The sequence below is a fragment of the Peromyscus leucopus genome, chromosome 6 (genome assembly GCF_004664715.2).
Source record: "Peromyscus leucopus breed LL Stock chromosome 6, UCI_PerLeu_2.1, whole genome shotgun sequence".
Lineage (NCBI taxonomy): Eukaryota > Metazoa > Chordata > Mammalia > Rodentia > Cricetidae > Peromyscus > Peromyscus leucopus.
In genome coordinates, this window is record NC_051068.1 from 123,592,653 (window position 1) to 123,606,437 (window position 13,785).

The 13,785-nt window shown below is 46.3% G+C and overlaps 1 protein-coding gene across 6 annotated transcripts in view; it reads left to right on the forward strand.

Moving 5' to 3' along the window:
• The first annotated feature begins 3,606 nt into the window (after positions 1-3,606).
• Zzz3 (zinc finger ZZ-type containing 3) overlaps positions 3,607-13,785 on the forward strand; it is a 71,154-nt gene continuing 60,975 nt past the window's right edge. For 3 of the 6 annotated variants that reach the window (XM_028879161.2, XM_037207237.1, XM_037207238.1), the window contains exon 1: positions 3,607-3,689. The gene's annotated coding sequence lies outside the window, so the exon portion shown is untranslated. Of the gene's footprint in view, positions 3,690-4,446; positions 4,703-6,071; positions 6,268-13,785 lie in introns of those variants that run through there. The other 3 variants (XM_028879163.2, XM_028879165.2, XM_037207236.1) reach the window with 3 other exon arrangements.

Below are 13,785 nucleotides of genomic sequence, written 5' to 3' on the forward strand. Positions count from 1 at the left end.
CAGCTCTCTGTGGGGGGAGGGGCAGGCACTAGTGGAGGGGGTGGCACTGGAGCATAGGGAGGCTGGTCAAGGTCCTCCTCATATAGAAGGGGGTGGGACTGCTGGCTTATGGTCCTTCAGCCGTTCTGCTTCTTTCACCTGCAAGACTGTTGGGACCAGTGGCAGGAAGGGCTTCAACCAAGAAACGGGTCTCTCCACTAGATACTGTCACGTGGTGATGTATGCGACCTAGTCGGGATGCCCAGGTTTTCCATACATGATATCTTTAACCTGACAGATGGTAGGGAGGGGGGAAGGTGCCATCTGGCCATTCATTCCTGCAAAATATGGTTAGTTTCCCTGCCTGTACAAGCAGCCCCAGATTCTCTGCCTGGTATTTGAAGTCCTTGAAATGTGACTGGATCAGGTCCAGAAGAGTGGAGCTGACTGTCCCATGGTAGTATGTTTCAAGAAAGTAAAAGATGAACAAAACACACACGTGGTGATATTTTGTGTACCCCAATATATTGTGTACTGTAATAGTGTACCCTAATAAACTTATCTGGGGGTTAGAGAACAGAACAGCTACTAGATTAGACATAGAGGCCAGACAGTGGTGGCACACACGCCTTTAATTCTAACACTCAGGAGGCAGAGATCTGTGTGGATCTCTGTGAGTTCAAGGCCACACAGGGAACAGAGCCAGGTGTGGTGGTACACACCTTTAATCCCAGCACTTGAGATCTCTTGTCTTTGCTTGGGAAGTAATCCCAGGAAGTAATGGCAGGAAGCAGAAAGGAATATAAGGCGTGAGGACCAGGAAGTAGAGGCTTTTAAGCAGTTCAGCTGAGATCTATTTGGGTGAGGACTCAAAGGCTTTCAGTCTGTTTCTCTGATCACTCAGTTTTCTGGCCCCAGGTCTTTTTTTTTTTTTAATAAGACCTTTTAAGATTTGTGTTTTACACACACACACACACACACACACACACACACACACACACACACACACTCACCAGAGTCTGGGAAAGAGACTAGAATGTTGTAGACAGTGGCCTATTCTGCAACCAGGCTCTGCCATACAGGAGCAACAGTCATTGACTATCAAAACCAAAGTCAGGCTGGAGTTCTCTGGCTCCACCAGAGCGGAGCCTTTGGGTTCCAACAGAACCCCTCCCCTCTAGGAAGAAGTTAACGCCACATCTGCCCTACCTCCCTAGGCCTCCAGATTGTGTCTGGACAGCAGACCAGACACAGACAACCCAGACTCATCAATCAGTGGAGTACAAAATGTACTCCGCTAAAATGCTCTACTGTAGAGGTGAGGGTCCTCAGTGATCCCGGATGAGCCCCCAAAGGTAAGGATCTGCAAATTGCTGAAGGAAGACTCCAGACTCGAATAATATGTAAAAACAAAGAGTGTTTATTCTGCAGAACTTACCAGAATGCGGAGTCAACCATTTGTACAAAATGGCACTCCGAGAGGAGCACACAAGCTCCCTTTAAGCACAGCTAGGGATATTCCAGGAACAGTTAGGTCACCCTGAGTGTGACTGGTCAAGCAGGCAACAGTTACACTAGTATACTTTTGATTGGCTGAGGTTAGTTTTACTATCTTGGGACATGTTTTGAGAGGTTTGCAGGAACTGTACTTATTTGGTCATTGCTTTGAGATACTGTAGGGCGGATTCAGGCCTTGTATGTGCTCCCTCCCTCACCCCTGCTGTCTGTGGTGGTGTTGACTAATAGTCCTTTGTTTAAGAAACTGAAATTTAGGCCTGGTTTGTAAATGGAGAAGTTTAGATCTCTCATCTGTCTTTCTCTCAGACAGGGCCTTATGTAGCTCAGGCTGGCCTCAATTTTGCTTGGTAGCCTAAAATTCCAGCACTGTGAGGCAGAGGCGGAAAAATCAAGAGTTCCAAGCTATATTATGGAGCTGTAAATCAGCCTGAACTATAGAAGGTGTTGTCTCAATGAAAACCAACTCCAAATTGTAGTATGTGTTTTGAACAAATGCGAGCAAGGTCACAGGTGGGGTTTCTCTGATAGCAGATGTTTACACACTAGTGTTAACTTAAAAGAGACTTAAAAGGGAATGCTCTTGGTATCCTTCTTGGAGGAGAAAAGAAGTTGACCTAGATCTGAACAGAGTCCCTCATCTAGTCCACTGGGTTATACAGATGGGATGCTCCTTCAGAGTGGATGCAAGCTGGAATAAATGACAAGACTTGTAAATTACAGTGATCAGTTCTCTTGGAAACAGATGATGCAGTGTGACAATGCCGTGGCTGGAGCTGTCAACTGGTGGCTGGCTCTGGGCAGCAGACAGGAAAGTTCTGACCATCCCAATAGTAGCTATCCTATGTCAGCAGCATACTGCCCTGTACATAAAGCTATTATGGACAGAATTTGGTAGGGAAACCATGTTATTTTTGTATCTATGCCTATTCCAACAGAGTTCACTAAAAAGTATGGCAGGGATGCGCTCCGGTGAGGCCTTACAGACCCAACTACTAAAAAGACTAAGGCAATGTAAGATTATAGGTGTGATTATCAGTACAGTATAATTGGTACCCCTTTGGGCAGATGTTACTTTTAGCTGAATTGGAAACTAAACAAATACATGACACATTAATGATTTAGTAACTTAACAGCCATTGAACGAAACCACAGATAATCACTTGCTTAGAAAAACAAAACTACTGCTTCAGCTAAGGAAGACACTGGCACTGAAGCAGTACTTTACTGTTGTGAAGAGCCCCAATTAACAGATTCCACCCGTGGACTTGGTGTTTTTGGAACATAATCAAACAGCCAGAGGTTTAGGTCAGCATTTTCACGGCTCAGATGTGATGGCTGATGGTGCTATCAACCCAGAGAAAATGCCTACCTCCATTACGGAAGGTGGGCATAGTGTATTCGAAGGCAGGTGTTAGAGATGAAACTCACGGGCTTCACGCAGAGTAAGCGCACGCTGAGCTACATAAATACACCCGAGTTCCATACTGGGTGCTAGACATAATTGTCGGAAAAAGGCACGGAGAAAAGTTAGGACGCCCTGCCTTTGGAGATACTAAGTTCTTGGTGGGGAGAACACTTACAAATAATGGGTAGACGTGCTGTTTAAAAGTACGCAGAGGAAAAGCAGTAGTGCTGGTGTGCTCTTCGGAACCTCGGAGTGGTCTGGACAGTCCCTCTGAGGGAGACTCCAGAAGAGACCTGAAACACAGGAGACGCGGAGGAGCTGGGACTCTGGGCAAGCGATCTGCCTCAAGGAAGGGCCTGAGCAAAGGCTGGAGGGGGGCGCTTGCACCCGGGGCTGCGCGTCTGTGCGCGGAGAGCATCGCGGGGCCGCGCGTCCGTGCGCGCAGGGCATCGCGGGGCCGCGGCTGCCTCCGGGCCAGGGGAGAGGGCTCAGCCCACGCTGCGAGCTGGCCGGCGGCGCCCTCCTCGCTGCAGCGGCCGCGGCCACCGGCAGGTGGCGCGGCGAGCGCCCGGCACCACGCGTCTCCAGCCCGAGGAAGGAGGGGACCGGAAGGAGCCGCGGCTGCTGCGGGAAGTGGAGGAGCGGGAGGCGGGGACCCACCTGGAAGCGCCGCGGCGCCGCTGTGGAGCTTCCTGCGGCGGAGGGAGGGCGCTCGAGCCAGTGCGCGGCGGGGGCCGAGGGCGGCCACGCGGGCGGCGCCTCCCGAGCGGCCGGCCCGACGCGGGAGGTGAGCGGGCTCCCGGGGCGCGCGGCGGGGCGGCCGGAGGGCCCGGAGGAGGGGCGCGCGGGGGCCGGAGCCCCCGGACGAGCGCCGGGAGGGGGGTGGCTACGGCGGCGGCGGCGGCGGCGCCCCCACGTGGGCCGGGCGCGCGCGTGCGCAGCCGAGGGGGCGGGGAGGGCGGCGGAGACGCCGGGCGCGCGCGCGGCCCACGTGACGGCCACGTGACCCGCGGCGGGGCCGGGTGAGGTCGCGCCGGGGTTCGGGGTGTGGGGCGCCGCGGCCGGCGGAGGGCTCGGTGTGGCTTCCGGCCCCTGCTGCCGCCGCCCGGCGCTCGGAGCAGACGCGCGGGGCGGGGGAGGCCTGCTGCTCCGCCGGGGCGTCCGCGGCGCTCCAGGCCGAGGAGGAAGCACGCTTTTCCCCCCAAGCCCCGAAGTAGTGTGATTCTCGTCCCCCCTCGCCGCCATGTTGGTGCCCGAGCACCCCCGCGAGATGCTAGTGGGTCTGTATCGCGAGATCTCCCGACTCTCGCGGGACCTTGTTGGCAGAGCGGTTGTGCTGGATGGCGGATCCCCGGGTTCCGGGGACCTGGGACCTGCAACTCTTTTTTCCAGCAGGCAAGTTGTCAGGGAGGGGCCGGGGCGCGCGCCCGGCCGCGGGAGCCGTGCCGCGCGCGCGCACAGCCCCGTCGCCGGCGGCGGTGCGGACCGGCCGTCGGGCCGCCGCGCTCCTCCCGCCCCCGGGCGCCCGCCACCTGCCGAGCGCTCCCCCGCCGGCCCCGCGGCCAGCCCGCCCCGGCCGACACTGCCCCCTCCGCCCAGCTGCCAGCTTCTGCCCAGTTGCCCTTTTCTAAAGCATTCCAGCCCCGTTTACTCCTCTGTCGCCTAGCAGAACGCCGAGCATCTCTCCTTGTATCTGGGCATCACTTACTCACCTGGCCATTGAGAAGTTCTCAGTGTCCTTGCTGTTGACAGTAGCTTTGGCAGTCTTTGGAATCCCCTTCTTCCCTGACAGTATCTGAGGTCAGAATAAAATCGTTGTTATGTTCTGCTTATTAACTCCCATCAGTAGGGCTTTGCTTTTTAGTGTTTTTGAGGTTACCATTTTGATATTCTGGGGTGGTGGTTTTAGGTTGCATAAAATAGGACAGGATTGTTTTAATTAAAATCCTGCTACTCTTGCTACTTTGAGGTATAATTTCGTAAGTGAATCACTCTCTCCACTTCAAGTATCTACTCTTAAGTGAGTTTACTATATTCGTTTTCGTTTGTTTGTATTCAGAAGTGTGGAAGTTGCACAATCGGAAACCAGATAATTCATTCACAATTTATCTCCCCCCCCCTTTTCCTTTTCTGAAACGGGCTCATTTTGTAGCCCAGGATGCTGTAGAGTTGTAGAGCTGACTAGATAGGCCCAGAACTTGCAGGAGTCCTCCTGTCTCAGCTTGCCTAGTGGTGAGGTGAATGGCATTTGCCATCACACCCGGCACACAGACTATTGTGGCCGCTGTATGCGAACGTGTGCGCGGTTGCCTACGGAGGCATTAGAGGCTGTCTGATTCTCCAGGAGCTGCTCAAAGTAGATGTGGGATCCGAACTCTGGACCTCCAGTAGAGTAGTAAACACCCTTAACCACTAAGCCATCTGTGTTGGTTTTGCTTTGTTTTTCAAAACAGGGTCTCTCTTTATAGCCCTTGCTGTCCTGGAACTCAACTCTGTAGACCAGGATGGCTTCCAACTCACAGAGACCCTCCTGCCTCTGCCTCCCAAGTGCTGGTTCTAAATTTGTGCGTCACCACTACCTGACTGATCTGTTTTTAAACTACAAAAGTATCGTTATACCTTTTACCGAAAGGTAGAGTAAAATGTTCCTTGTTACAGTTTACCAGGCTCAGTTTTTTACCCTGTACCTGGTCACTGTGTTCCATGCTTTGTTACAGTTTACCAGGCTCAGTTTTTTACCCTGTACCTGGTCACTGTGTTCCATGCTTTAGGTAGTCTTTTAGGAGGGGGAGCTAAGTTGGAGGGCTGTTTTTATAATAAACTACCTCAGCATTAGCAAACAGCAAATTATCTACTAGAGAAAATTTTTTTAGTGACAAGTCTGTCAGGACTCCTGGACACACTTTCTTAATTGAGTGTGGATGCTTTGGTGGTATGTGTTGAATTTCTCCAAAAACAGCTATTTGTAGTGGAAATGTTCTGGGGTGCTGGGAGCTTTGCACAGAAAGTCTGTGTGTAAAACAAAGATTTAAGGAAATTATTTTGTCACTTGAGATTTATAATTTTTAACATTTATATTTTGTAATTATATATTCTGAACTAAAATCATGTCAATCCTTTGGAGGTTTCCAGAAATTTTGTTTACTAGCACAATTAAAGTAGTGGTTCTTTTTAATTTTTTTTTTTTTAAGTTTAAAGAAAATGTGTATTTTAAGTGTATGTGCCTCTTTGAATGTTTATGCACCAGGTGTGTGAAGAGGCCATGAAGGTCAGAAAGAAGAGGGTGCCACACACAGTCCCTGGAGTTACAGGTGGTTGTGAGCAACCATGAGAGTGCTAGGAGCCAAAGGGCCTCTGGGAGAGCAGTAAGTACTGAGCTGTCTCTTCTAGCTCCTCAGAGTAACAGCTCTGACCATCCAATTTAGTGAACTCACTAGAATGATAGACCTCAGTAGTTAATACTAACATCTACCTAAATTAGAAGATGCTAAGTATCTATTGTTTTTGTCATTATTCTCCTGAGGAAAAAAAAAAAAAACCTTAGCAGCCATAGAGTTTTATTTTACATTTTTAAAAAACTAGCTAATATAGCTTAGGCTTTGCTGGGATCTAAGAACCTCTTGCCCCAGTCTCTGGAATTCTGAGACTGTAGACATTCATTACTAAACATAAATTCTCCTTTGTTTATCAAACCGGTTTCAATAACGACTCTAGCGATGTTCTTGTGTGGTGTTCTTGTGTTTGTTTTTTTAAACTCAGTCTAGTGCAGGTTGGAATGTTGAGGAATAAACCTGTTGAGTTATGATATAGAAAAGATAAATATAGTTTGATAGTGAAATGGAACTGTAAAAGTTGTACAGAAAGGGAGAAACATAGATACACAAGAGCTAGAACCCAAGAATAGGCAGGATCATAATAGAGGGGGAAACTTGAATTGACAAGTTCTTCCTTTTTGGGTAGAGGTGGGGTGTGGGGAGGATTGTTAGTTTATTTGGGGGCAGATTCTCACTGTGTAGCTTTGGTTAGCTTGGCACTTATGTGCAGACCATGCCTTGAACTCATGGCAATATTTCCACCTCTATCTTCAAAGGGTTGTGACTGTAGGGTGTACCATAATTCCCAGCTCTTGATGTTTCTTAGACAGTTCTGCAGTTCATCTTCAGATTACACTAGGTGTCACTTGTGATAATGGTCAGTAGATGAAGTAAATATTTAATTGAATTTTGTGGAGTATTTAGTTAGGTAGACTATTGACTCGTGCTTGTAATCCCATCACTCAGAAGGGTCAGGAAGGATTGGATCACTGAGTTTGACACTGACAGAGTGAAACCCCGTCCTTGAGATACCTAGAGGGAAGAGAAGAAGGCAGCAGTCTTGGAGGTCACACTTGTGCCATTGCTTCTGCAAAGCTGTCTGCCTAAGTTGAGCATAATTGTGATTGGTCCGTTGTGTGGGTTGGAGAATAAGAAACCTTCCTTGGGACATGATGATGCATGCCTTTAATCCCAGGACTTGGGAGGCTGAGAGAGGTGAATCTGCATTTGAGGCTGGCCTGGACTACAGAATGAGTTCTAGGACAGACAGGGCTACACAGAGAAACCGTTCCTCGAAAAACCTTAAATAAGAAATCTCTTGCAACTGTTGCTTTACAAACTGTTTTTGGTGGTAAATTTTGTAAATTATCTGTCTTTTACAGATAATTTATTTTGCAGTTGAGAAAATTTAAGAAAGAGGAGAAAAGTATTTTGCGTGCAGTCATAGTTCCTGCGGATTATAGTAAAGTACATGGCCAAAAATGTCAATGAAAATGTGGCACGTGCTTTAAAAAGAAAACTAATTTCAAGTAAAAATTGAGTTTGACATTAAATTGTAAGTGACAGTTGAGTATTATGGTCGTGTTCTGGCAGTATTTAGTATAAATGTGATACTTTCTTTGTATAATTTTCTGTAATTAGGACTTTGGTAACCACTGTCATACTAGAGAAAAATATGTGTGTGTCTGTCAGTCCCCACTGCAAAGGCCCAGAAGGTGTGTGGCTTCTGAACCTGGCTGTCTGGACTTGGCGTTTGTTTGATCTTGCATTTCTTCCTTCCTGTGTTCTACTCAAGTCGTCACTCGTGTAGTGTTGTGTAGTAACTTCTATCTGTCAGAGAAGTGAGTGCCGTGACTTTCCCTGAGGACAGCATTGCATGACAGCTCAAGCTAGTTGTTTATTCCCCCTGTGCCCCGTTTTTGTAGTGCTGGGAATTGACTCTAGGACTTCAAGCTTGCTAGATATGCATTACTCTACTCAGCTCTGATCCCAATTTTCTGCCCCTCCCTCCCGCTAGTGTTTTGCGGAAGGGCCTCCACTGGAGGCTGGCCTGGAGCTGCTTTTCCTCCAGCGAACAAGTGATGGGGCTGCTGGTGTGTCCCTCCCACTTGGGTCTTTTGTATATTGTAGGTTTTCGAGACAGGGTTTCTCTCTGTGGCCCTGTGTCTTTTATTTTTTAAACTTAGCGTTCTTACACGTTAAGAGTCCTTCATCTAACGTTTATTAAGCAACAGGGAGCTCAGTAATTTGTAATATGGCAGAGATTCTGGGCCCTACCTAAACCGTTGGTAAATCAAGTATTTCACACATCACTTAATAAGAGAGAGGCCTTGTATGTGGAAGTTACAGGACAGCTTGTGGGGGAGATGGTGGTTCTCTCCTACCATAGGGGTTTCAGATTGAATTCAGGTTGTCAAACTTGATGGCAAGTGCTTTTATCCAATGATCCATCTTGAAGGCCCAACTAGTTGTTTTTTAGGTGATAGAACCTGTCTGTTATACTTCTTTCTTTTTTCCCTTTTCCTCCTCTTCCTTTAGTGCGGAGGGTCAAACTTTACCATTCAGCTCATTTCCCGCCTCAAGCTTTCTTACACACTTACCACTTAGAAATCAAGTTTATGCCCTTGGCGATGTGGTGCACACCTTTAATTCTAGCATTTGGGAGGCAGAGGCAGAGGCAGGCAGATCTCTGTGAGTTCAAGACTGGCCTAGTCTACAGAGCTAGATCCAGGAAAGCCAGGACTATACAAAGAAATCCTGTCCCCCCCCCCCCCCCAAAAAAAAAAGAAAAGAAATCAAGTTTATGTTCTTTATAAATGAAGTGAAATATGGATGTATTACTTGTCAGGATTATTTTCTTGGAAAAGATGTATATTTTGTGAAATTACCTTATTAGCATCTCTTTAAGAACTTTCTAGTTACCTCCCTGTTAGGTCTCAGGAAGCCTGGACAGATGGCTAGCTGGGGTGCCTATTTAACATGTCAAAGCAGACCTGCCCCACCAGGTTCTTCCAGCATCCCTCTATCCCTACCTACCTGAACAGGGAATGGCTGGCAGACCCTCCCCCCTCCCCTAAACTTCTCTTCCCCCAGCTGCCCTTCCTGTATAATCCAGCCATTTTGGTAACCTGGTCCTTTGGTCTAGCCTTTATCCTCTTGGTGTCCTGGCACTCTCCTCTCCCTTCCCCAAATTCACACGGCCTGGCTCAGGGACATGTTCTCTCAGACTCTCCCAGATGTCTCTGCCTGTGGCTATGCTTTCCCTTCATCTATAATAAACATTTTGCTCCACCATACCTAGGAGTAGTCATGCCCTTCCTTTTTTGTTTCTTTCTTTTTATTCCCCCCTTCCCCGCCACCCCCAAAACAAACATGTCCCTCACGCTCCCCCCCCCTCTTTCCAGGGTCATGTACCCCAGGCTGGCTTCGAACTTGCCACATAGCTTAAGGTCTTACACTTTTTTGAACCTCATGCCTCCACCTCCCAAATGCTAGGATTATGAGCCTGTACTTCCACACTTAGTTGTAATACTCTTCTGAACTATCCAGCCTTACTCCAGCCTGTCATCTCCCCACCCCCAAGCCTCACCCATGCTAGGCACGTGCTCTACCACTTATTACTAGTCTCTCTCTCCCATACACCTAAAGTTCTTACCTGAACTATTCCCACTAAGTATAAACTTGTTTTTACAGTAATGTTTCCTTGCTTGTGGGGAGACATTTTGTCTTTTTCTCCTCCCTGTTTTTGAACATGTAAAAGTGTGATATACATAGAAAGTTTTCACAAGTGTACAGCTAAGTGGATTTGCACAGGCTAGGCATACTGGTAGTTATCCCTGAGAAGCAGGGTATTCGAAAAATCCAGAAACTCTTGTACCCTTCCTCTGGCTATTAACCATCCTTTCCTCCCCTGGACAACTATAGTTTTGATGTCCAGGACCACACAATGTCTTGTTTACTTCTCAGCGTAGAGTGTGTGCATCGTTGTGTTTGGCTGTTTTCACTCAACATGGTGAGATTCATCTACTTTATCATTACTTCATTGTGTGACCTGAGATGGGATCTCAACACTAACTTAGACGTTTTCTAAAGACAGTCATCGTTTCCAGGAAGGATGAGGGTCTGCAGAGAAAAGCTGCCTGTGCATTTGGACTGGTAGAACACGTTTGTTTTAATGGGGTTTAAGTAAACAGTGTATCTTTAGTTTCTGTCGGTGCTGCCTTACATCAGTACCTCAGCTGCTCCCCCAACTTCATTTTGTTCTGAAGATTTGAGTCTAGCAGTCCTGAGCAGCTAGTGCCTTTTCATTACTTGGTAGCTTGCTTTACATTCTTGGAATTCTTCAGGTAGTAGTGATTCCTGTGCCAATTTTGGGGGTTGCTTGTAGAATCTTCAGTTATTATAAAGACTATTGAGAGATTCCACCAAGAAAAAGTCCTAATATAAATTAAAGCTGTTCTGCATTCAAAATATTTATGTACATAGTAGTGTGCAGATTATAAAGTTGCATTGTAAGCAGCTATGCAAATGTGAATCATGGGAGATCCTTAACAAGTTAGTGTCTCTTTCAGGCTACCTTCTGATGTAAGTGCAACTTTCTGAGTAGAAACTATTCTTTTGTAATTTCCTACCACTTTTTTTTTTTTTTTTTGGTTTTTCGAGACAGGGTTTCTCTGTGTAGCTTTGCGCCTTTCCTGGAACTCCCTTTGGAGACCAGGCTGGCCTTGAACTCACAGAGATCCGCCTGCCGAGTGCTGGGATTAAAGGCGTGCGCCACAACCGCCCGGCCCCACTTTGCTTTCTTAATTACTGTGTTTTTGCACATAATTTAAGCACTCTTAACTGCTGAGTTCTCTCCAGCTCTGTCTGGTTTTGATGGAACATTTAGGAGAACATTATATTATGGATAATAGAGGACAGAGTGACATTTGATTGTTACAGAGTTGTTTATCAATCTCAAATAAATGTGTGTGTTACTAGTGATGAGACCCTGGTCTTTGAGCAAGTGTTTTTCTCTTCAGCTATACTCAGTTAATAAATGCCTTAGGGGTGAGGGGTGGCAGCTCATGTTGCCCAGGCTACCCTCAAACTCTGTGTAGCTGAGGATGACTTTGAATTCCTGATCTTGCCTCCGTCTTCCAAGTGTTGGGATTCCATATGTGTACTATCATAGTCGGCCCACAAATGCTAGTGTTGGTGAACTAGTCACAGCATTTTCTGGCTTGACCTTAGCTACTTGCATACTTTTCTTTCTGTTAGCCAACTTTGATTTGACCAAGACATTTTTGATTAATTTGTAACTATAAGGCACAGGTTCTCAAAGTTTGCCATGCTTCATAAATCATTTAAAAGGTTGGTTTGTTTTACTTTGTTTTGTTTTTGAGATGGAATTTTATTATGTAGTCCCAGATGGTTCTGAACAGAAAATCTGCCCCAACCTACCAACTGCTGGATCATGGCATGCACCACTGCACCCTGCTTGGCTCGAGAGTTTTTGTCATTTTGCGTTTTGAGACAAGGTGTCTCTAGACACCCAGACTAGCCTCAAGCTCGTCGTCGTCGTTGTCGTCATCGTCGTCGTCATCATCGTCGTCTTTGTCAGCCTCCCATGTGCCATGCTGAGATGACAGAGCTATGCCACCAACTCCTGCCATACTTGACTTCTTACATCTTTGAACTCCTGGGTTTTTATGGCTCTGCTGTCAGTGTTTGGGGGTAGAGAGGCAGGCACGATTCCCACACTGTTATCCTCAGCAGCCTGAGGAGTTCCCCTAGAATTTCAGGGACCTTGAGTCCTGTTGAACTAGGATTTGTGGCTTTTGACACTAAAGAATTTCAGGACTAGCCAGCTAGTGAAACAGAATTGTAAATTTTGTTACAGATGTTTTACCACAGGTTTCAGCATGACAGGCCAAAAAGTAAGTAAGAAAGTAAGGCATACTGGAGCGGAGCTCACGGGTGGGCTGCTTCAAGATGAGTTCTTGGTTTTTGTAGGATTTTGGTTGCATTGAAAGTTACTATATTATCACTGATTTGTCCTTAAAAGGTGCCTAATAGAATTATAATTGATAGAGAAGTCTAGTCCATGGGGTTACAGGAAAGTAGATACCTTGCTGTTAATAGTTTTTTTTTTTTTAAATTATTTTAATTTATGTGTATGTGTACCTTGGAGGCCAAAGAAGGTGTCAGATCCCCTGAAACTGGAGTTATAGAATGTTATGAAGTATCATATTGGTGCTAGGAATTGAACCCAGGTCCTCTGGAAGAGCAGTTGGTACTCTCAACTACTGATCTATCTCTCCAACCCTATTGTAAACTGTTGTGTAGATTATCTGGCCCTGTGTGGGGAAAGGAAGGCCTGTGAGGCCTTGGCCAAGGTCCTGGATATTCAGGCCTCAGGCTTAGGTCATTGCTACATCAGCATAAACTATCTGTATATGAAAGATGTGTTGGCAGCCTTAATAGCAAATGTTAACTGCTGAAGTTGCTTCTCAGCTACTGAGAGACTCCACTCAGACTCTGATGGTGGACTCCTTTTCTTCCCATGTCTCCATAATTTGTCTTCTATCCTGCTTCAGTGCAAGAGGTTCCTTAACACTGAAGAATTTGAAGAGTAGTTTTGGCATAATTTTGAGATTTTTAGTTTGTGGATCAAATAATAATAAACTACTAATAAAAATTATCATAGCATTTGCTAAGTTTTTTTTTTGTTGTTGTTGATAAATTTAAAAAATGAAAAGAATTGGAATTGGAGAAATGACTCTGAGGTTAAGAGCTATTGCTCTTGCAATTCAGTTCTCATCACCCATATGGTAGTTCACAACCATCTGGAACTACATTTCCAGGGGACCTGGCACCCTTTTCTGACCTTTGCAGGCATCAGGCTTAAAATTCATAATAAAGCTTTTGTAAGAATTATTTGCCCCTTTACTTTTGTGTGTATGTATTTTTGCCTGCATGTATGTCTGTGCATTTGTGCATGCAACGCCTGCAGAGACCAGAAGAGGGCATCAGATCTCCTGGGGCTAGAGTCACAGATGGTTGTGAGCTGCTGTGTGGGTGTTCTGAAAGGACAGCTAGTGCTCTTATACTGCTAAGACATCTCTTTAGCTTCAAATAAAGCTTAAAAAAAAGAATTGCTGGTTCTGATCACTGATGAAGAGCAGTGAGAGTATTGGAATTTGCCATTATTGAACACCTGTTTGTGGGCAGGTGGGCCCTTTTTATAGTCATGGTTTTGGGTGGTATAATGTAAAGAACATGGGCTTGAAACTTGAATTTAAATTCTGACTTTAACCCTTATTAGCTTTGTAAGTTTAAGCAAATTTCTTTATCTCTAAGCTGTATTTTCCTTATAAATAAACTTAGTGCATTCTGGTTGGAATCTATAAAGCAGAGGCTTGTGAATACTGCTGGTTCCTACTGATGTAGAAATGGGCAGTCAGGATGTGTCACATAGTGACATGTGTGACTCCATGGCTCACAGCTATTCACTGAAGTGTTTCAGTTAATAAGTAGTGACCATGTCAGCTTGGAGTTTTAGTTGGAGTTCTCAGAAAAGTGGGTTTC